The 23,148-nt window shown below is 40.0% G+C and overlaps 1 long non-coding RNA gene across 1 annotated transcript in view; it reads left to right on the plus strand.

Annotated features, from left to right (window-relative positions):
• The window catches only part of LOC131479498 (uncharacterized), a 106,081-nt gene extending 83,438 nt beyond the window's left edge, over positions 1-22,643 (plus strand). The window contains exon 3 of the long non-coding RNA XR_009244908.1: positions 22,600-22,643. This is a non-coding gene — a long non-coding RNA (uncharacterized LOC131479498). The remainder of the gene's footprint in view (positions 1-22,599) is intronic.
• Positions 22,644-23,148: the final 505 nt, after the last annotated feature.

The following is a 23,148-nucleotide window of genomic DNA, read 5'->3' on the forward strand; positions in this document are numbered from 1 at the left end:
CTGCAAGTTACCTTCTGGACATTTTGCCACCCTAGGTCACAAAGCTGAATATTCAAATTATGAAAATATTTAATTTGTAAAACTAGTACCTCTGGGTCATAAATTACATCAGCCCCAAATCCAACCAACCAACTTGAGTTTCTCCAAAAAGTGTATATTGCAAAGGAACTGAAACAGAAGGGAAACAGAAATCTCTTGAGGTCATCTGTTCCAGAGAGGAAGAGGGAATGGTGAATAGAATGTGGATTTTGAACTTAAGGGACTCAAATTCAGGTTCTAACTCCTTTCCTTTATTAACCATGTGAAAAAAAAGTCAGTTGCTGTACTAAGTGCTTGTAAAAATTCTGTGTCTACAAATGTAAAGAAACTTTGTGATGATCAAATATTATAATGCAGAGAAGATAGTATGTAAGCTGTAAAATGTGTGGCATTATAAGTATCAAAATTATCACAAGGGTAGAAATAGCAAGAGAAAGGAGTTACAAAGCTCAACTGTATCTATAATGTATGATTGAGCTACAGACTTAATTTTCTAGTTTTTTTTTTTTTTTTTGCTTTGTTTTTTTTAGAAAATACTTATTTGAAAGTCAGAGTTACAAAGAAAGAGAGGGAGACAAAGACAGAAGATCTTCCATCAGTTCAGCCATCCACTGATTCACTTCCCCGATGGCCACAGTGGGTGCTGGGTAAGGCTGAAGCCGGAGTCAGAAGCTTCATCTAGGCCTCCCACATAGGTGGCATGGGCCAAAATACTTGTACCATCCTCCATTGCTTTACTCAGGCCATTGGTAGGGAGCTGGATTGGAAGTGGAGCCAATGGGACATAAACCAGCACCATATAGGAATGCTGGTGTCACAACCAATGGCGTTATCCACTATACCATGGTGTTGGCTCACTAATTACTTAATTTTAATCATTGGCTTCCCCTAAGAAGTGGCAGGAGAGTATGAAAGACTCTTAGTTTTAACCACCTATGCTTAAGTTACTTGAATATTTTAGAAAAATCATTTGGAAATGATGGATGTAGTTTTTAAAATGTAATTAAAATCAAAAAGGAAAAAGTTAAAGCAATAGTTAGGCCAGGAAAAAGATATTTTAGCCAAAGAGCTTATCCACTAGAGAGAGTAGTAAAGAATGAAAATATTCACTCAGAGCCTGGAGATCACATGCCTAGGGTCTCCCTGATAGCTCCATTCACAAGGCCTGACTAGCCAACCTCCTGGTCATGAGATGGCCCTGAGGCAGAGTCCATCCACACAGGTATGACTGCCTCTCTGGCTGCAGTGCTGACAGATGTTGTGGTAATTCTGAAAAATAGGGTGCAAAATGCAGAGTGCCCAGGGCAAGGCAATAAGACCTTTATGAGAGTGCCTCCCACTGTCACGAAGCATTTGACTGGACTGTCCTTGACTCCTGTGTTCTGTGTTCTTACTAACTTCTCGTGGCTCTGATCTTGAATTTGCCCACATATTCGGTCTTTGCCTTTGTTTCAATATACAGTATCTCTCCTGGAGGTGCTTTCACTGCTTGATGTCAGTCCATTTCATCACTCAGAGCTAGGCTTGGGCATTTTCTTCACACTTGCTTCCAGCATCCAGTTGTCTCCCAAAGCTACTTTCAGTTCTGTCATCAGCATTGATACAACAAGAGGGGGGCCAGGATAGGAAGTGGGGTCATTTAGCAAAAGCTAAACATGAAAGTTACACTTGTGTGCCCGGCCTAATAGCCTAGTGGCTGAAGTCCTCACCTCACACATGTCAGGTTCCTTTATGGCTGCCGTGTTGTGTTCTGGCAGCCCTGCTTCCCATCTAGCTCCCTGCCTGTGGCCTGGCAAAGCAGTCAAGGATGGCCCAAAGCCTTGGGATGCTGCAGCTGCATAAGAGACCCAGAAGAATCTCCTGGCTCTTGACTTCGGATCAGCTCAGCTCCAGCTATTGCAGCCCCATTGGGAGCAAATCAGTGGACAGAAGATCTTCTCTGTGTCTCCTCTTTGTGTATCTGAGTGTCCAGTAAAAATAAGTAATTCTATGGAGAAAGAAAGAGAGGGGGAAGAAAAAGAAAGAGAAAGAAAGAGGAGAAAGAAAGAATGAAAGAGGGAAAAGAAAAGAGAAAGAAAAAGAAAGAAAGAGAGAGAGAGAAGGAAGTTAGTTCTTGTACTAAGGAGGGGCACTAACACTGGGGACAAAGTTGTTCTCAGCCTTGCTTGTGATTCCAGTGCGATGCCTAGGACATCACCCAAAATCACAACATGGTGTTTCTGATGGCCAAGTCCTTTGGAAGCAGTGCCCTAAGTTTGAGGCAGTCTGTCATTGCTAGCTTGTCTGAGCAATGAACTGTCTCAATGGAGATCTTTCTGTATTTTGCATTCCATGATACAGCAATAACATGCAGGAAGCTTCCAGTAGTAAGCTTAATTTACTTTCACACCACATATTGTGGATCAGAAGTGTGACTTCACAAGGTTGGAGACGGCTCTTCTTGCACTTCTCAGCAAGGAGGCTGGGGTGAGATTGGTTCACTGATGGGGGAGATGGTTAGCATGATACGGCTGCTCCCAGAACTGGAGGTGAAACCCAAACTCAATTAAGTTAAGAAATCCTCAATTAAGATTGTCTGGCCCGCTTAGTCCTGCTTGCTTTTGGGTGTTGAGATAGGATCTCCTTAGGACCCAGAAGAGAATTTTGTAATGAAATTCCTTATACATTTTCATTTCACCCTGGGTCTTAAAATAATACTTTGCAAAAAGGGTCATTTTCCCTTTTGAACTGCAATCCTCTATTTCCTGCCTATCAAACGCTAGGGAGGAGAGTTGAAAATACACAAAAAGAAAGAATATTATGCTTAATCATAGTGGTGCTATGTCGTAAAAAAAAGCATCACATTTAGACACAGCCAAAATTTATAACCTGTCTATGTTAACAGGAGTGCACATTTGTGTAAATAGCATAAGAATAAAGGAGACAATAGTAATAATTGCTGCATTACCATTTTGTTAAGAATAATAAATTAGAAATTGCCCTAAGAACACATTGTAATGTATCATACAGATAGTGTTATTACTGGGTGGCGTGGGTTAAACAATACACTAATGTGTTTTCTTCTACATTTTAATTGTTAATGTTTTCATTAGGAGAAAATAATAATAAAGGTAGGTAAAATATAGTATTTAACCATGAGAAATATCTAGGAGAAACAAAAAAGTGTGTTAACTTTTTATTAGAATCACAAACTATTGTTTCATCGTTTTTATATTTTGAAAGGAAAGAGGATTTTTTCTCTGAATATGAATAAATAATTTCTTTTTTTAATAGAAATTATTCGAAGAGTCCGTTCTGTGGTAGAAGTAATTAATTATTACACACACATATATATGTATATATATATATATATGTCTGTATATCTGTATATATATGTGCATATATATAGATACATATATATGGATTTACTGGGCATGGGAGGCTTTCCTGGACAAGAAGGAGGGAGAAATTTTCTGCTTTTGCTGGAAGCACTACTGGTGGGTAACGTCCTAACCCAAATCCTGTTTATAAAAGTCAAGAATGGCAAGTGAGAGAGTGACCAGATTGCAGCCCAATGCAAATTCTTTCAAAATGAATGCAATGTCATTCAATGATCCAACCACCAAGTGATCCAACACACCAAGCACCTTGGTGTATAACTGCTTTAAAGGGCTATCCTGACCCCAAAAGCAAAATGTGTCAGTTCCTTGGAATCAACTTGAAAGATGTGAGTTGTTCATATAACATGTGTTCATTCACTTATTCATCCCTACAAAAACTGAGTAAATGTTATTTATACTCAAAACAAATATTCTAGACTCTGAGAACAAAGGTACGAAACACGTTGTCTCTGTTATCAAAAACCTCAAGAACAGAGGAGGAGATGGGCATAGTAAATAATCAAATGCACTCTGAAGTTCAGGACATAGTGGTGAAAATGAAGGCGGGACAGCACCCTTCTTAGAGGAACCAGAGAAGGCGGTACTAGTGGTGCTTGAGATGGACTTTAAAAGCTAAAAGGAGCTCTCTAAGTAAAGGAGAGAAGGCAGGAGTTTCAAAGACAGAAAATTGTGACAAAGCTAAAAAAGGAGAAAATTATGATGAAGAGGAATTCTGCCTGCAAGACCACAGCTGGGAAGGGGCAGGAGATGAAATCGAGAATGGCAACAAGGAGCTCCTGGAATTTTTCTAGCAAGAGAGATATCATGAAAGTATCCTTCTATCAGAAAGACAGGTGTGAAGATTGTAGTGGAGGGTGCAAGTCTGGTAAGAGAGTTTTCAGATGCAAACTCAACCCAAAGCTATCAGATTTCAGAGACTAAGGAAGCACTGAGAAGTCACTATGGAAAGAGCAGAAGATGACACGATACAACAGATATTTGTCTTTTCTGCTAGATCCTGAGAAATGTCATGTGTGTATCATTTACTCTTTAGCACAACATCATGAAGTAGATGCAACATCCCTCTAAAGAACTTAATCATCTGTGACCCTGAACATCTAACTCACTCAGGATCACACAGGCCGTAAATGTCAAGGCCAGGATTTGAATCAAGATCCACTGCATGCCGAAGCCCAAGGTCTTTCTCCCTGTTCAGAAGCTAAAGGACTCGGTGAATGGTTAAATAGTTCCGCTAGTTCGATTTAGTCATTCCTCTCTTTCCTTAGCTTTGTGTAGAGAAATATGTGTTGCAGCCTCTCTCAGCTCCAGGGGGAAGAACGGGCTCTGTCAGGTTACACTATGCTGGGAGAAGCAGTGCTGCTTACATCCACGAAGTTGGGAGGTCAAGTCAGTGTTCATGCCATCTAAGTCTACTTTCATTGGCTGATCCCACTGGGATAATGATGTAACAGCTTAAAACACTACACATTTACTATCCTAAAGCTCTTAGCAGGCTGACGTGAGTCTCTCGCTGGGCTGCATTTAAGGTGTCTGCATGGCTAAGTTTCTTTCTGGATGTTTTAGGAGAAAATTTTGACCTGTTGCAGCTTCTGCAGCCACTAGTTTGGCTTGTGGTCCACTTCCTCCAGCAGTGGCCGGCTGAGTCCTTCTAAAGTGTCACTTCATCCTGGCCTTCTTATCTGCTTTTAAAGGGCCCTGCAGTTATGTTGAGCCAGCATGGATATTTCAAGATACTCTCCCAGTTTTCAGATGATTAACACCTTTAATTTTCTGTGCAACTTTAATTGCCCTAGGTCATGAAAGTGAACATATATGTATATGGTCTGGGGACTAGGGAATGACAATCTTTAGGGGGACACTTTCCATGCCTGCTCAAAGGGTCCTTTGTGGTATTAGAACTTGACTTGCTAGTCCTGAGATTTATAAGGGAAATATCAAGGCAGGAGTGGTGAGTAAAGGGTTAACTAGGCTTCCATGAGGCACGATGATCTCTTGAGACATTGAGTGTGGTTAAACCAGTGGGCCAAGACGTGGGCCATCGGAGTAGGCATCTCATAGCTACGAAGAAATGTTCATCAAACCATGACTAGTGGAGACCAGGACACTGGTCACCTGGGAAACCAAGTAAACATAAACATACAGCCATCCATCACTGCCATCTGGAAGAAATTGGGTAGTAAGAATCTTCCTGTTAGGCCCTGTATTTATTTGTGTAGCTGGAGATGTCAGACCAGCCTTCTGTCAACGATGCTTCAGTGAGGAGCACAGGCCTCAATCCCAGCTTGGAGTTAAAATATACCACCTTTCTGGTGGGTGGTTTTCGCTATAAATATCGCCAGGCAACAGGTTACTGAAGAGCTACATGCCCAACCACCTGTGCAGGTCAGGCAGGTAAGGAGGCCTCATAGGCTTGTAGACAATACCATCTTTAGAAAAACTCTGAACTCCCAGTGAGTGTTTCCTGTGCTCTATGTTGTCCAAGAGCAATGGGGTCCAGGGCCTTTGCCCTACCAGCTTTAGCCAGGTTGGTGACTTCAGGTACAGATGTATATAGAAAAAGTGGTTTCAGTTCGGTACACTGTGCAAAAAGCTATGCTACCTGATTTGGGCTCTCCACCCAGGAATATTCACGTTGGCCAAAAACATGTTTTCAGCCTTGGTCCAGCCATGGTAGCAGATTGTCCTTCCTTATTCACATATTCCTACCCTGTTCTCCTGAATTCAAAACGCATTCACAAAATGACTGGCTGGGAATGAGGCATGGATCAGAACAAAATGAATCATGCAGGGAGCAAAGCTGTGACGTTGGCTTCCTAAGCACAATGCCCTTATAGGCTCATCTAATAACATCTCTTGAAAACTGGCCCTTCATCTGGGTCTGAGATACACATAGATTACCTATTACAGCAAGACTAACATCCTGGCCAGATAGAGTTCCCGAAATCATGTTCTTTCCTCTTATCCAGCATGTGTATTTGAGTACCCTTCATTTGGGAACACTGAGTTAGAACCAGTCAAACACTCCTGATAGCTGTGAGCTACAAAGAAACTCTCCTGTCTTTTTGCAAGGTTATAATGTGAGCTGCTGGGTGCATGACCTGTGTTGTATCCAGTCTTGGCACACAGTTCAAAGCATGTCAGCAAAATGGGAGAGGTAATAAGATGATTTCACGTGGATGCTGATGCTGTCTTGAAAAGTAGTTTTTAAAAGCTTCACATTCTGTCTATTACTTCCTTTATGGATGAGACATACCTGAGAGTAGTGCTTCATATTTCAATTACATCAGCAGTTAAGCTGGTAATCGCAATGGTAGCATCTCATATAGGAGAGCTGATTTGAGTCTTGCTGCTCCCCTTCCAATTCAGCTCCCTGTTAATGTGCCTGGGAAAGCGGAGGAAAATGGTCCAAGAAGCTGGGGTCCTGCCATCCATGTGGGAGACCAGGACAGAATTCCTGACTTCTTGCTTTAGCCATAGCTGTTGTCATTTGGAGAGTGAGCCAGCAGGTCTAAATTAATTCTCTTTTGCTCTCTCTCATTTGCACTCTCTTTATCACTCTGCCTATGAAATAAATAAGTAAAACCTTTTAAAAAAAGAAATAGAAGTTCCAAATGTCAGCTGCATACAGTTTTACACTTTCTAGCAGTAATAATAGAATAAGCTTGAAAAGGAGTAGCTAGAGTTTAAAGTAATGTCAGTTTCTAAAATATTATACTTTAACATATAAATTATATAATAATTATCAAATGAGCTGTTCTCCACTCCTTTTGACATTAACTACAGCAACCAACCTCAACTCAGACCACCACATTTCAAATAGTCACTTGTGGCTAGCAATCACTTTATTCACTCACACAGCCCTACAAACCCCTCACTTTCATTGGTTGATATTGTACTAGTAACATCTACATAACCCTTAACTAAAAAAGAAAAGTTAGCTTTCGTTAGTTCATTCTAGTGACCAGGTGGGCAAGTGTCATTGTTTTCCTTTTTTTTAAAAAAGGTATTTATTTGAATTAGAGAGAGAGAGGGCGCGAGAGCGCTACCACACACAGGTTTACTTCCCCAAATGCATAAAAAGGCTAGGGCTGGGCCAGGACTGAAGCTGGGACCAAGAACACAATCCATGCATCTCCTCCTAGGTGGCTGGGATCCAGTTACTTCAGCAATCCACTTTCATATAAGGGTACTTTAAAATATAAATTTGGTTAAAAGTGAGTGTTTAAGCCAATGTATATCTTTCTCATAAAACATGTGCCATTTAAATCCAGTTCCTTGGTTTCTGCTGTTTCTCTCATCTGCTTCCATAAAACAGCTGTATTCATCTCCGTTCTTTTTGTTCTGATTTCCAACCAGTAAGAGTATTTGATAACACTTCCCAATTTTAATTCCACCTACCCAGACCTAAATATTCCCTTTCCCAATTTGTTTCCAGATGGAGTTAACTTGCTTCTGTTGCAGCATTAAGTTTTGTACAGTCTGGCTGGCCTACAATGCTCCTTTACTTGGAACTCTGACGCTATAATTTCTCTGTCGAAATCCAAATCCTCTTTGGAAAACGCCACCAGTTTCTCACCCAAGCTATGTCCAAACAGGTCTGGTTTCCAGATCACGTCTGGCATGAAAAGAGGCTCAGTGTAGCACACAATAGATGACTGTAATCCAGTGTTAGACCAGATGGTTCTGTGAACCATACTCCTCCTTGTCCATCCTACCTCTTAGCCCCAACAGACCTACTCCTCAGGGAGCTGCCCTGACAGGCTTGAAGAACTTTCAGGAACCAACACAAGAATTTCCCTGAAGCATGCATGTAACTCTACTATTCTGATTAAGACACTTTCCTGGCTTAGTGTAGTCAGCTGGATGGAGTCCAACCCATCTCATCATGCACCAAGTCCTCTACGTCGGGACTCTTCTCTACCTCTTGTCTGCTCTCCCATCACACCCCTGTATCAGCGTCACCACAGTTTCCTGAGAACGCAAGGTGGACTCAGGCCTGCGATTTCTACACCATCACAACCAGCTCCCTCCTCATCTCTGTGCACCTTACCAACAGTTACGTACCATGTCTCACTGAACCACCTGAGCAGAACTGACAACACCTTTCTCTGTGAATCTAGCACTGCTCACATCTCAAGCACAAAGCCTGAAACGCTCTGCTGTGCTTCTTGTTGATACGGCTAAACAGAAAAAGACACCCAAGAGGCAAGAATGTTTTCCCAGTCACAAGTGACTCTCTTTTGCGTATCACAATGTCTGTGTGTGCAGTGAGTGTTCAGCCTTGAAGTTAAGACACGAGCATCCCAAATGGGAGTGCCTGGGTTAGATGCCTGCCCTGGCTCCAGAAACAGGCTTTCTGCTCATGCTGACCCTGAGAGGCAGCAGTGGTCACTCAAGTGGTTGAGTCCTTGTCACCCACATGAGAGAGCTGGGGTGAGTTTCCACCTCCTGGTGGACATTTAAAGGGAGAACCAGTGAATGGGAGCTCTTTCTCTCAAATAATTATTTTCAAACTATCTCTGCATAAATAAGCATTTTACTTATTGATGAAGGAAGATTGAAAAGGCAGAGTATACCTTACCTTACAGAAAAGTTTTTAGTTAACTTTTTATCACTTAGCTCCTCCCTCTTTTATCTATGAGGTATCTAACAATCCAAGTGTGGTAGAAGAGCTGGGTTTCGTTGGTGGCTTGGAAGACCAAGAGAGCCATGAGCATGAGAAAAAGCAGTCTGTGACAGCATGAGCTTCTCTTTCTTTTGGGCTTAATGGAAAGTAATTAAAGGAACTCTAAGACATCCTTTTAAGTTTTCAAGCTTGACACAGCAAGATAGGAAAGAAGGCAGGATTAAGGGCAGATTTTTTTTTTCCTCCAAAAAACAGATTCCACATAAGTACTTCTTGTACTGTTTCTTGTGAAAGCATGATGTACAAAGTGCAGCAACTTCTTGCTCTATGAAAGCCAGGAAGATGGTTTCCTGGATAGTTACCCAGCACCTACAGTTGCAAGTGAGCTCAGAAACATGATGTCGGCCTGAAGTGATTGGTGTGATTTATCTCATGATTACAAACTCTGAAGATCTCCCCTACAATGATTATCCTTCGAAAGAGGATTATGCTTCCTAGGGAACACACTTGGTAATTTGGGAAATAATTGACAGTAATCAAAATATAAGTGCCGGTTCCACCTTCAGTAATATCTGAGTATTTGTTATCAGATCAGTCTACATATTAAAAGTCATATTTACCCATGGAACAAAATGTGCTTTAAAACACATTGCTGGGCACGGCACAGTGGCCTAGTGTCTAAAGTCCTTGCCTTGGATGCACCGGGATCCCATATGGGCACCGGTTCTAATCTCAGTATCCCCGCTTCCCATCCAGTCCCCTGCTTGTGGCCTGGAAAGGCAGTCAAGGATGGCCCAAGGCCTTGGGACCCTGCACCCATGTGGGAGACCCAGAAGAAACTCCTGGCTCCTGGCTTTGGATCGGCTCAGCTCCAGCTGGTGCGGCCGCTTGAGGACTGAATCAGTGAACAGAAGATCGTCTGCTCTCTGTCTCCTCCTCTCTGTGTATCTGACTTTGCAATAAAAATAAATAAATCTTTTTTTAAAAAAAATATTGCTATTGAAAGATTGGGGAGGAGAACAATGGATAGTGGGGGAGGGGAAGGGAAACCGCAATGCCTATTAAACTGTGTCATGAAATAAAGAATAAAAAAGAAATGAGTAAAACCTGGAAGACATGGGGCAAATGGTGTTGGTGAGTCTCCTTAATTTATCATTTGCGTATTAAGGCAGATTTGAGTCTGAACCACGCAGAGTGGCCAGAGCTCCATATACAAAGGTGCTTCAAAAAGTCTGTAGACAATGACAGTGGAATGAAAAGGTAACTCAGAAGCGCCAAGCCTCCATCCTAAACCAGTGTGAAGCAGGGGCAAGTATTGATTATTTTCATCAGTACACATTCCAGTGACTTATAGTGTGTGTACAATTAATTTTTAAGTAATATAGAATTTAGAAAGATGTTTATTGCCCTGCAAAAAAATTTTAAAACCTATGGTTTTTCTTAATTTGCATTTTCTAAGAACTCTTGAAAGACCTCTCATTGAACTCACAGTATTGATATCTGCCAGAAACCACATCATGTGGAAGACTGAGCGGAAACTCCCAAAAGATAGGGACCACATTGGAGAAGATAGCCACAGCTCCCATCTGCCTGAGCCTTGAATTACATCCACGGGTGGCAAACATCACACCTCCCAGTGAGGCCCAAGAATGGAATTGTGATTGGAGTTGTCATCCTCAACAAAGATGATAAGAAAATATGATGCCTGTCATTCACAAAAATAAATCGAACAGGTTAGAGATAATGAATAACAAATTACTTAAAAGATACAGATTAGCAGAACTTATTCGAAAGAAATTGCAAACTCTATATTTACTTGAAATTTGGAATTCTTTGGGAAGGTTGAAGCATAATTAGCAGCCCAAATTCTTCACTGGTGAATTCTGCTGTACAGTTAAGGAATATGTCATATCAATTCTACCAGATGAAAACAAAATGAGAGCAAGAACTTTCCAACTCATTTTATGAGGGCAACTCTACTCTCATACCCAAACCGTCATGGATATAGATGCCTAAATATCTGTAAAACACTTTGAATATTTACAACCCAAAGAAGTAATAAATGTTTGAGGATATGACAATGTTAATCACCCTAGTGTGATCAGGATAATCATTACACATTATATTCATGTATCAAAATGTCATACTGTGCCCAATAAATTGTACACATTATGCATTGATTAAAACAATGATTAAAAACCTACAACCATTAATGGCAAAATCAAGATTAGGAATATAATAAAATGATGATACATCATGACTAAGTGGTGTTCAACACTTGGAAATCAATCAATATGATTTACCGTATCAAAAGATTAAAATCAGAAAAAGTATGAGCTTTTCATCATACACAAAGAACATTTGACAAAAGTCAACAGCTCTTCTTGTTGCAAACTCTAAGCAAACTGGGAATAATAGATTGAGAGTACCTTAGTAAGGGTCATATATGAAAAATCTATGGCTAACATCATATTTAATAAAGAAAAGCTTTGTTAACATTTTTCTCTAACATTAGAAACAAGGTAAATATTTCTATTTTCACCTCTCCACCTCAACTTCTAACTGAAAGTCCTTACCAGTGAAATAAGACAATAAGAAGAAGTAAAAAGTATGCAGATTTGGAAGGAATAAATGAAACTGATTGCTGTGAGGTAGCCACATGTAAACTTGGAGTAAAATTAACAAGACACGCTTAAGACTCACACTGGAAAATCTGAAAATTTTATGAGAGGAAAATGTTTTAAATAACTGCAAAGATCTACTATGTTCTCCAGTTTAGTTTATTAATACTGAGATGCAAGGTGATGCCCATCAAAATGCCTACAGGCTTGCTATAGAGCTCTGCTGTCTCATTATGAGATTCATAAGGTAATTCAAAGGAAATAAAATAAGCAAAGCAGTTTTAAAAGGAATGAAATTAGACAACTTTTACTGCATTCTTATGATACTTACTAGAAAACTGCAATAATCAGCGGCCTGGCATGGTGGCAGATTGGGTAAAGCCACCACCTGCAATGCGTGCATCCCATGTAGGTCCTGACTTGAATCCCAGATAACTCTATTTTCAATACAGATTTCTACCAAGGTGCCTGGAAAGGAGTAGAAGGTGGCCTCAAGTGCTTGGGCCCCTGCACCCATGTGGGAGACTTAGAGAAAAATCCTGGCTCCTGGTTTCAGACCTGACCAGCTCTGACCCCTTAAGACAGTGAGGGAGTGACTGACAAATGCAGTCTCTGTGTCTGTCCCTCTCTCTATTAGGATGCCCATAGTTCTCTTCAGAGTGCTTGGATTCAACACCTGGATGTGGCTCCTGCTTCTAGTTTCCTGCTAATGCACACCCCGGGAGACAGCAGATCATATTGCTTTCCAGAAACTGATGTGAAAGACTTAGATTGAATTCTCAATACCCATCTTCAGGCCCAGATCAGCCCCAGCCCACTGAGGAGTGGAACACAGACTAGGAGTGCCTCCTTCTCCCTCTGTCTCTCCGTCCCCCGCTCGCAGTTACATAAACCAATGGAGAATCCAGAAGTAAGTCAAGGTACTTCAATGATGAAAGGATAGTCTTCAACAAATTATACCAGAATAACTGAACACTCCCATGCAACAGAATGGATCTTGTGCTATATATTAAGCTACATTAAAAAAAAACAACTGGAAATGGATCACAGTCCTAAGTGTGACCCTGAAAGTTTAAATATTTGAAAACAAAACATAGGAGATACAGGAAATATAATTTGCAAGTGAAAACATTGATCCATAGATCTTCATCAAAGTTAGAAACTTTAATGACACATCTTTTAAAATGTATATACCAGATACAGAATCAAGGAAAATACTTTCTGGAAAATGACCTGTATCCAAAATAGGTGATGACTTCTCACAACTCAAAAAAGCAAATCACCCAATTTAAAAGTAAGTAAGATATTTGAACAAATACTTCATCAATGACAATACACAGATGCTGAAAAAGCACATGAAAAGGTGTTCAGCATTAGTCATTAGAGAGAAAGGCAAATTAAAACAAGATCTCAAGAATGAAGAACACTCAGAACTCCCATACATCACTGGTGGGAGTGTAAATTCAAATTCAGCCACTTTGGAAAGCAGTTTGGCAGTTTCTTATAAAATTAAATGTGCAAATATCATATGACTCAGCAACCCCACTCCTGGATAATTGCCTAAGAAGTAAAAACATGTGTTCACACAATAGCACATGCACATATGTTTGTAGTAGCTTTCTCCATAATTGTCATAAATTGGAAATCTTTCAAATGACCAGCAACCAGTGAGTGATTACAGAAACATGGTGGTTCATCCATCTGATGGAATATTGCTCACCAATAAAACAGACTGAAGCTACTGGTGCCTGGCACAACATTAATAAATCTCAAACTGTTAGGATAAGTGATAAAAACCAGACACAAAAGGACAAACACTACATGATTACATCTGTATGACTTCTGGAAAAACAAACTTGGAGATTCAAAAGCCAGATAAGTAGTTGTTTACATGCTTGGAGTTTGGGGAAAGATTTGATGAAGGGGACTATAAGAACTTTTGAGTTTAGGGATATATTCCATACCTCGATTGTGACTGTGATTACTAGAAACACACTGCACCTACAAGGAGTGGATTCGACACAAATTGTTCTCCAATAAACCTGACTTTAAAAAAAAAAAACAAGGAAATAAAGAAATGTCTTCAGGCACGAAGTAGTTTTTTCATTAAGCTGAAGAAGACCCAGATCTGACCTTATTTTTCCTATTTGACCTCACCTTTTGATAGAAAACAGAAATGGTGAAACTGATATTTGCTGAAATGGAAAAGAAAACATGAGGTTACTCTAAGTGTAGAAAATGAAGTATGAATTTCAAATAATGAATCAAGTATGCATTGTGATAACTGAATTAGAGCTTCTGACAAGGAGAATGAACAAAGGACACTTGAGAAGTCCATGAAAACCTCCTCCTGCTGAGTATCCCATGAAGTTTACTTGAGATGATGTTATCATGTGCCATAACATAACAAATAAAATTCATAGAACTAGCCTTTCAAAAATTTATTCTGAAATATTCTGAAACCCAAATCTGGATTTCCCAAAAAGGCCCTCTTGAGGCAATGCACACTAGTTCATTTATAATTTAACAATGATACCATTTTCAGAATCATGGTTTTTAGTTAATTAAAAAAAAAGATTAAATGCTGACTCAATTTTCATATTATATACTTTATGAAAGGAGGTAATTCAAATCTATTTTTTGACATATGGATGATAACAGTTGGAACAATTAGATTTTTAATGGGTAAAAATTTTGTGAATTGAAAATATTTCAATTTTTAAACTCTTTTTTAAGTTTTATGAATTTGAGGTCAAATAAATACAGTACAAATGAATGTTCCAATCACTATTTAAACAGTAAATATGTATAAATCTTATGCTGAATATTTTAAAAAGAATTTTTGGATTTAAATTTGTACAGCATTCTTCAGTTTTCTGTTCAGTTCCATATAATTCAAATTATGCAGTATAAAAAGCATTTAATAAAGGTATGGTCAACAGCTTTATGCCAATAAATTTGAAGTTTTACCTGATAGACTCAAATTTCTTGGAAAAACACCAATTTACTTATTTGAGGAAGGAAAAATTGGAAATCTGGATAACCTTTGTGAAATGTAATACGTAATTTGAAACTTTCCACTGCACGCTACAGTATTTTGGAGTAACTTCTTAATAGATAAATCTTCCTGTGGAAAATTATTATAAACTCAAGAGGGAAAAATAAAAGGTTGTATTTTAAGAGGCTTTCGAACTATGCATGAAAAATGTGTTTTATGCAAAAAGCTATTACCTGAGCTTCAACAATTTTTGCTCCCAAAATAAAACTTACCTTTAAGTTCCATTTTCCATTGACTTTGAAGTATCCTCCTGTATTTGGCCAACATTTAAAAGTCTGATAATAAAAAATACTGGTGAGACCATAGAGTAATGAAGCAACTATGTTACCAGTAATAGAGTTACTTTGTGCAGCTGCTGAGCTACTCTCAGTATGCATCAAAGGTGAGTATATGTGTACCCTAGGATCTATCTAGCAGTCCTGTAGACACATACCCAAAAGACATGCCTGCAAGTGCCTACTAGAAACTAAAAGAGAAGTATCACAATAGTATTCAAGGTAGCCAAATCAAGAAAATAAAGAAATAGTTGTGTTATTTCCATACACTGGCAATGTACAGTGATGAAAATGAAGACAGTAGTGCCACATACAACATGGACAGTAACTGGACATTATATTCAGAGAAAAAAAACGCACCAGAAGGTAAAGAACAGCCATCATATCATGTCACCTTTAAATTGTAAATTATAGTTTGCAACACTCTTTGGTATCCTTTACATTATTTATTACTTACAACAACTCCATTTCTTGTGTAAAAAGACCTGGAATTAAAGAAGATTAGGTGACTAACTCTCGATGCCTAACAGTGGGGGCTGTTTTTCCAATCTAAGGAACTGCTGAGCTGGGTCCAATCCTAGTTCCACCTAATCTGAGATGCTAATGGTCCTGAAGAACATTTCTTTGTAAAGATTTGTTATTATTATTATTGTTGTTTTATTGCAAAGTCAGATATACACAGAGGAGGAGAGACAGAGAAGAAAATCTGCTGTCCGTCGGCTCACTCCCCAAGTGGCCACAACAGCCAGAGCTGAGCTGATCCAAAGCCAGGAGCCTGGCGCCTCTTCCAGGTCTCCCACGTAGATGCGGGGTCCCAAGGCTTTGGGCTGTCCTTGACTGCTTTCTCAAGCTACAAGCAGGAAGCTGGATGGGAAGCAGGGCTGCTGGGATTAGAACCGGCACCCATATGGGATCCTGGTGCATGCAAGGTAAGGACTTTAGCCACTAGGCTACTGTGCTGGGCCCAGTCATGAAGTCTTAAACAGTGTGTGAAAAGGTATCAGGACGCATAGACAGTGGCCCACTGGCACAGGAAGTGATAGATACAAATGAAGTGCTGTGTTTTCCTTCTTGAACCACCTACTGAAGTATCCCTGAGCTTTAAACAAATATCTCATACTAAGAGCCGTTAAGGACATTCACAAGGATGGGATACTTTGCATCCAACCTCTTCTATCTTGTCCTTGGACTTATAAGACACTGTGGCTAAGAGTCCTCAGACACCATGAAAAACTGGCTTATAAAACTGAGCTGAGAAAAGTCACTCCTGGTTCCTCTTTTCTCCAAACTGAAAATGAAGTCAACCTACCGTGGTTTAATCCTTCAAGGAAAAGAAAATACAAGCTTGAGACTATCCATGTTATAGATGGGATTATGTGGGCTAACTTCTAGGTTCGTAAATCTGCAACAAATAATGGAGACCATATTTAACAAGAAGCAATGTGACAATTCCACTATCCTTTTTCTTGAATAGACCAATGTTTTCTTCTAGGTCTGCTCACCAAAGATTAGTCATTTTGGGGAGTGTTTTACTCTGGGTGTAGTAATGGAGGGAGCTGGGCTGGGCATTAAGCATTCTCTCAACAGGATAAACTCAATAAATAAAAAGAAAACATTTTTGCATGGTTCCAAAAATGAAACAAGATTTGGAAAGTAGAATGGAACTGTTCAGTTGTCACAATCTGCTGCATTCACTCTTCTTTTTTGAGTTTTCCACTTCCATTCTACTTATATTTTTATGATAAATTGATTAATGATGTTTTCTTTTTTTCCTTTTAACTAGGACCTTTTGCTGATTGGAAAAAATGATTCACAATCTTTTTAGCTTGTAAGCAATATAGGGGTAGACTTTGGCATGATAGTTAAGATACCACTTCTGACACTCAAACCCCCTGTCTGAGTAACTTGTTCTAAATCCTGGCTCCACCCCAATTCCAGCTCTTGATAGTGTTCACCTTGGGAGGCAGCAGATGATGGCCCAAGTACTTGAGTCCCCGCTTCCCTCGCCCTAGCTGCTATAGGCATATGGAAAGTGAACCAACAGATGGAACATGTCTCCCTCCCTCTCTCTCACTTTTTCTCCCTAACCCCCTCCCTTTACTCTGCCTTTCAAATAAATAAGTAGCAATAAAACTCTTTTTAATACATTTTTATTTTGAATTTTGAATTCAATTTTGTGTAGGCTGGGATTCCCCCCGCCCCCAAACTCCCATTCCCGTCAGATTTTTCCCATTTTGTTACAATAGTGTAGTCCTTCATTAGGAATTGTAGTTCTGCCAGTCTCTTATTTAAGTGTACCCCGACATTGTTGGTGCAGACAATGTCTGACAGTCCAGCATCCCATTGTCTACGCATGTCCAACAGTTTCACTGGGATTCCATCTTTTGTCTGGATTCAGGGGTGCATGTTCTGTTATACCCCCACGTCTGTATATGATAGACCCCAGTATTCCATCACTATACATTACCATAAGTGAGAAGCCATGAAACAAGGTCAACAACTGGTATGAATTAGAACAGCCACAACAACAACAACAACAACAACAACATCAACAACAAATTGCAGTCCATGAAAAAAAAGAACGTGCCACTGAGTAACCAACACATGAGTGACAAAAAGGGAACACAGAAGTCTCTTGGGAAAAATGATGCCATCGTATAATTCATGAGCCCGTGGTGAATTCGACTAGAGATAAGAGATTATTTGGAATGATCCAAACTGAAATAAAAAACATCAAAACACATGGGATACAGCCAAAAAAGTAAACAATCAAAAAACAGTATGGATTAGACTATTGGAGTTACATTTTCCATGTTGGTTTCCTTATTTAAGAGAGAATATATGGATTTGTTCTTTTGTGATAGACTCATTTCACTGGCATAATGGTCTCTAGTTGGGACCACCTGGTTGTAAATAGAACAATTTCATTCTTCTTAATAGCTGAATAATATTCCGTGGAGTAGATGTACCACAGTTTCTTTAACCACTCTTCCTTGGATGCACATCTAGATTGTTTCCATGCCTTTGAAATAAATAGCCATGGGCTTGGCGGCGTGGCCTAGTGGCTAAGGTCCTCGCCTTGATCCCATATGGTTGCTGGTTCTAATCCCGGCAGCTCCACTTCCTCTCTATCTCTCCTCCTCTCAGTATATCTGACTTTGTAATAAAAAATAAAATAAATCTTTAAAAAAAAAAAAAGAAAGAAAGAAAGAAATAGCCATAGGGCCCGGCACAGTGGCCTAGCGGCTAAAGTCCTCACCTTGAAAGCCCCGGGATCCCATATGGGCGCTGGTTCTAATCCCGGCAGCTCCACTTCCCATCCAGCTCCCTGCTTGTGGCCTGGGAAAGCAGTCGAGGACGGCCCAATGCATTGGGACACTGCACCCGCGTGGGAGACCCGGAAGAGGTTCCTGGTTCCCGGCTTCGGATCGGCGCGCACCGGCCCGTTGCGGCTCACTTGGGGAGTGAATCATCGGACGGAAGATCTTCCTCTCTGTCTCTCCTCCTCTGTGTATATCTGACTTTGTAATAAAAAATAAATCTTTAAAAAAAAGAAATAAATAGCCATAAATCTTAAAAACTTGGAACAATTTTGAAGGCATTAACAATGATTTCCACCTAGATACTATATTCAGGCATGAGTCACTTAATGGCAGGAATATATCCTGAGAAGCACATCTTTAGGTGATGGTGCGTTGAGTGAACATCACTGAGTGCATTGAAACAATCCTAGATGGTGTAGCCTACTACACACCTCTCCTGTAGGCATAGCTGATTCCTCCGAGGCTGCAAAACATGTTCAGCATGTCAGAATACTAAATCCTGCAAGCAGCTTTAACACAATTGTGTGTCTACACATAGAAAAGCTACAATAATCCTATGACATAAAAGAAAATAATAATACACAGGACACTCATCAGGAACAGAACTCACAGGACTGGAAGTTGCTTTGTGTGAGTCAGGTAGGGAATGCAAAGGCCTCTTATGCCACTATACTCCACTAGGGACTCTACAAACTATCACACTTAGCTACAGTAAGTTTATTTTTAAAATTCCTTTCTTCAACAAGAAATTAATCATACCTTTATTGTAACTTTTTAACTTTGCAAATATTTTAATTTATCTCTACTTTTTTACTTTTGAGATACTACTTAGCTTAAAAAACACATTGCACAGCTGTTCAAAAATGTACTTTTCTTTATATCTTTAGCCCATAAGCTTTTTCAGTTGTTTTTTTTAGCTTCTTAATTTTTTTGGTTAAAAAAATAACAAAGGATTTTTAGTCTAGATGTATTCTGTGTTTTTAAATGACTTTGTTACAGATTCTGTTCTTAAAACCTCCTGGCTTGATAAAGTCACTATTTTGGTGTTTTTTTAAATATGTTTATTTATTTATTCTACTTGTAAGCCAGAGAAAGAGTGTCTACCTACTGATTTACTTCCCAACTGTCTGCAATAACCGGGGCTGGATCAGACCCAAGCCAGGAACCAAGAACTCCGTCCAGGTCTCCCATGAGAATGGCAGGTGTCCAAGTAGTGAACCATCATACGCTGCCTCGCAGGAAGCTGGATGGGGAGCAGAAGAGGCAGAACTAACAATGGCATTCAGACATTTTGTGCAGGCATCTCAAGCTGGGGCTTAACGAGCTATGACACACACCTGCCATTTAGTGCACTTTGAAAAATAACTTTAAATTTCATGGAAGCTTTAATATACTGTCATATATAATGATGTGTTGAAAGATGAAAATTGCTATGCCTTATATAAATATCTGATGATCCAGTCTCTTATGGAACAAATAGATACTTGTGGATCAGCAATATAAAATTTTATGCCAATGTTGATCGCAGGAAAACTAAGACCCACACATTAGCCTCGGTCTGCAGAGGATGTTCCACATAGTATTGTCTCCACTGCCACATCATTTCATACGGAAAGGTCTTTGAACAGGGGAAATGATACGAGTGGAGCTGTATCTACTATGATAACAATCCCTGCTTCTAGAATATGCGCTGAGGGGCATGCTGAGGTTCCTCTTGAGATGTTTCTCTTCAGAAACATGTTCTCAGTGGTTTGTATGGTTTCTAGTCTTCTCAGTAATTTTCTTGCAAGTAGACAATGCACCATGAACATTTTTCTATATTAATGAAAACCTTTTGGTATAGTAGTCCATGTTTCTTGACTTTTTAAGGAGCTTACTGAGGTTAGCAAAGCTGTTGCTAAGCTCTTCAATGTGTATTTTCTTGGGAATTCTTTTTCTCCTGCAGTTTTCTTTTCTCTTGATTTCATATGCGAATGCCTGCTCCAGTCCTTATAACCCCTCATTAGTCAATTCCACAGCATCTGTAGGTGTGCCTCAGCGCCATCCTCACCTACATCTGTCATGGACAAATCTTTTGAGTGTCTTCTCACAAATGTCACTCATGGGTTTCTCAAGGCTGTGGTCTCAAGCCCAAAGTTCCTGATGTAGTCACAGACGTTGAAACCTTGTCAGAACCGCACCAGTGTCTTTTAAGTGGCTCTTCATGGCAGTAATTGTCTAGGCAATGATCAGCATCGGGCAGTACTTCTTAAAAACCCCTGTAGCTCCTTGGTTCATTGGTTGGATGGAAGCGGTAGTGTCTGAGAGGAGAAATATCACTTTGGTATTGGGGAGATCACCAATGAAAGAATTGTGGAACCTTATCACCCAAACGAAAAATCTTGAAATATCTGTTACTCTGTTAACAGTATCTGTCTATTTTACTGGTATTACAACTCAGGCTTACTCCATGTTATCCATGGCACCTTAAAGCTCCTGTAGCATTGTGGCAGTGTATTGATGAGCTTACAACCTCTGGGTCCTTACTGTACAGTTCACAAAGGGTTTCATATGTATCCTGCAGGGCTGTTCCTGACAAGACTGCTGTCCTGTCCTTAAAAGTCTTGAAACCTAACACTAATTTGACCTCCTTTTGAATAGAAGTCCCTGAAGGTATGCATTACCAGAATAGGATGTTTTGTTCCTATTGAAGATCTGTTCTGACATGTCCCCCTCCCACCCCAACATTCTTCAGCCACTTTCACATCAGCATCTATAGACCCACTAACTTTCACATGAAGTAACAAAGCTTGACCCATTTAAACCACCCAGAGCTAGCAGTACATTCAACACTTTAGTCACATCCACCCTTTCTTTGAACATCATGGACTTTCTGCTTTGGTGGTGGTTGTCATGGTGCTGAGAAATACCTTGGCTTCGGTATGTTGTCTCTAACCTTAGGGTAATTAGAAGTTTCCCCACATCTGATAGACTCTGTTCTTAGTTTTCTGATTAGTGTTGTTTCCTTGAACGAAGCAGACACTTCAGATGCCTTTGTCACTTTCTTTTTAATCTAGTGGAATGGGACATGTCTGATTGATGAGCAAGAACTGATCTTATACCCTCACAATCCCTAATTAATTAAAAAAATTCTTTAAAGACAGTGAGAAGGAGATAGAGAAACAGAGATACTTCATCTATTTGTTCATTCCCTAATGGATTCCCTCAAGGTTGGGCCAGGACAAAACCAGGAGCCAAGGACTCTGTCTTAAGTGCTTGGACCCTTTTCCCCTGCCTGCACAGGCACAGTAGCAGGAAGGTACACCAGAAGCCAAGTAACTGGGAGTTGGAAGAGACACTGCAATATGGGATGCAGCTCTTACAAGTGGCATCTGAACTCCCTGGGTTACAATGCCTCCTAAAATTACTTTTATTTTCCATTGCCAGGTCATCATTTGATATGACAACATTAGCAGTTGGTTTTGTATGCTTAGGGGCCATGATGAACAAAGTGATATGAGATTAAGTCAAACGAGAGAAAATCATACAATCAAGAGATGCAATGAACATGAGATTTATGAGGCTGCTTCTAGTATAACATGGTGTACTATCTTACAACAACTTTCAACAAGTAAAAGCAATATACTCTAAAATAATGATTAATATATATAATATATATGGCACATAACTTATTTAGTCGTTTCTTCCTGGCATCCCTCATTCTTCCATTTCATTTGTCTCTGTTTCTGTATAAGATTCTATGTGATTTCTTAGAGCAAACTTTAGTTTCACTCTTAGGGCTAAATTTGTAGCTCAAATAGCAAGGCTTTCAAACTACAGGAACTGTTCCTATCCATATAGTTTTTTAAGATTTATTTATTTTTATTGGAAAGGCAGATATACAGAGAGGAGGAGAGACAGAGAGGAAGATCTTCCGTCTGATGATTCACTCCCCAAGTGACCGCAACAGCCAGTGCTGCGCCGATCCAAAGCCAGGAGCCAGGAACTTCTGCACCGATCCAAAGCCAGGAACTGCACCTCGCGGGTGCAGGGTCCCAAGGCTTTGGACCATCCTCGACTGCTTTCCCAGGCCACAAGCAGGGAGCTGGATGGGAAGTGGAGCTTCTAGGATTAGAAACCAGCACCCATATGGGATCCCGGTGCGTTCAAGGCAAGGACTTTAGCCGCTAGGCCACGGCGCCATGCCCCCTACCCATCTAGTTTTATAAATAGTTTTATTAGAACGCAGCCATGCCTTTTCATTAACATATTGTCTATGATTTTCTTAAATCATTCAGAGTGAAGCTATGTGTGCCTTCATTGGCAACCTGCAGTGTGCTGATGGAAAAGAGGACAAGCATGATTAAATGAGAGGACATAGTGTGGGTAAGTGTGTATAAAAGAAATGAGAGGTATTAGGGGACCTGTCAGTTTCTTGGTGTAGAAACACAGAGTACCAGGAAGATCAGAGAAGCAAAGGAAAAAAAAAGACTTGTTGGTTGGGACACAGCTGGCAATGAGGCAGTCAGTAGACCCTGGGGAACAAGCACATCTTTTGATTCAAGTAAACATCATCAATGTGCTTGTAAGAGGATTTGGACTATTGTTTTTTCAGGGCTTGAGCAGTTTCATCCTTAGTCACAGTAACAGTGTGTTCTTTCCTCCTTTTTTAAAAAAGATTTATTTATTTTTATTGATATGGCAGATATACAGAGAGGAAGAGAGACAGAGAGGAAGACATTTTGTCCAATCATTCACTCCCCAAGCAGCTGCAATGGCCACAGCTGAGCTGATCCAAAGCCAAGAGCCAGGCGCTTCTTCCGGGTTTCCTGCACAGGTGCAGGATC

The sequence above is a fragment of the Ochotona princeps genome, chromosome 2 (assembly GCF_030435755.1).
Source record: "Ochotona princeps isolate mOchPri1 chromosome 2, mOchPri1.hap1, whole genome shotgun sequence".
NCBI classification, from domain to species: Eukaryota; Metazoa; Chordata; class Mammalia; order Lagomorpha; family Ochotonidae; genus Ochotona; species Ochotona princeps.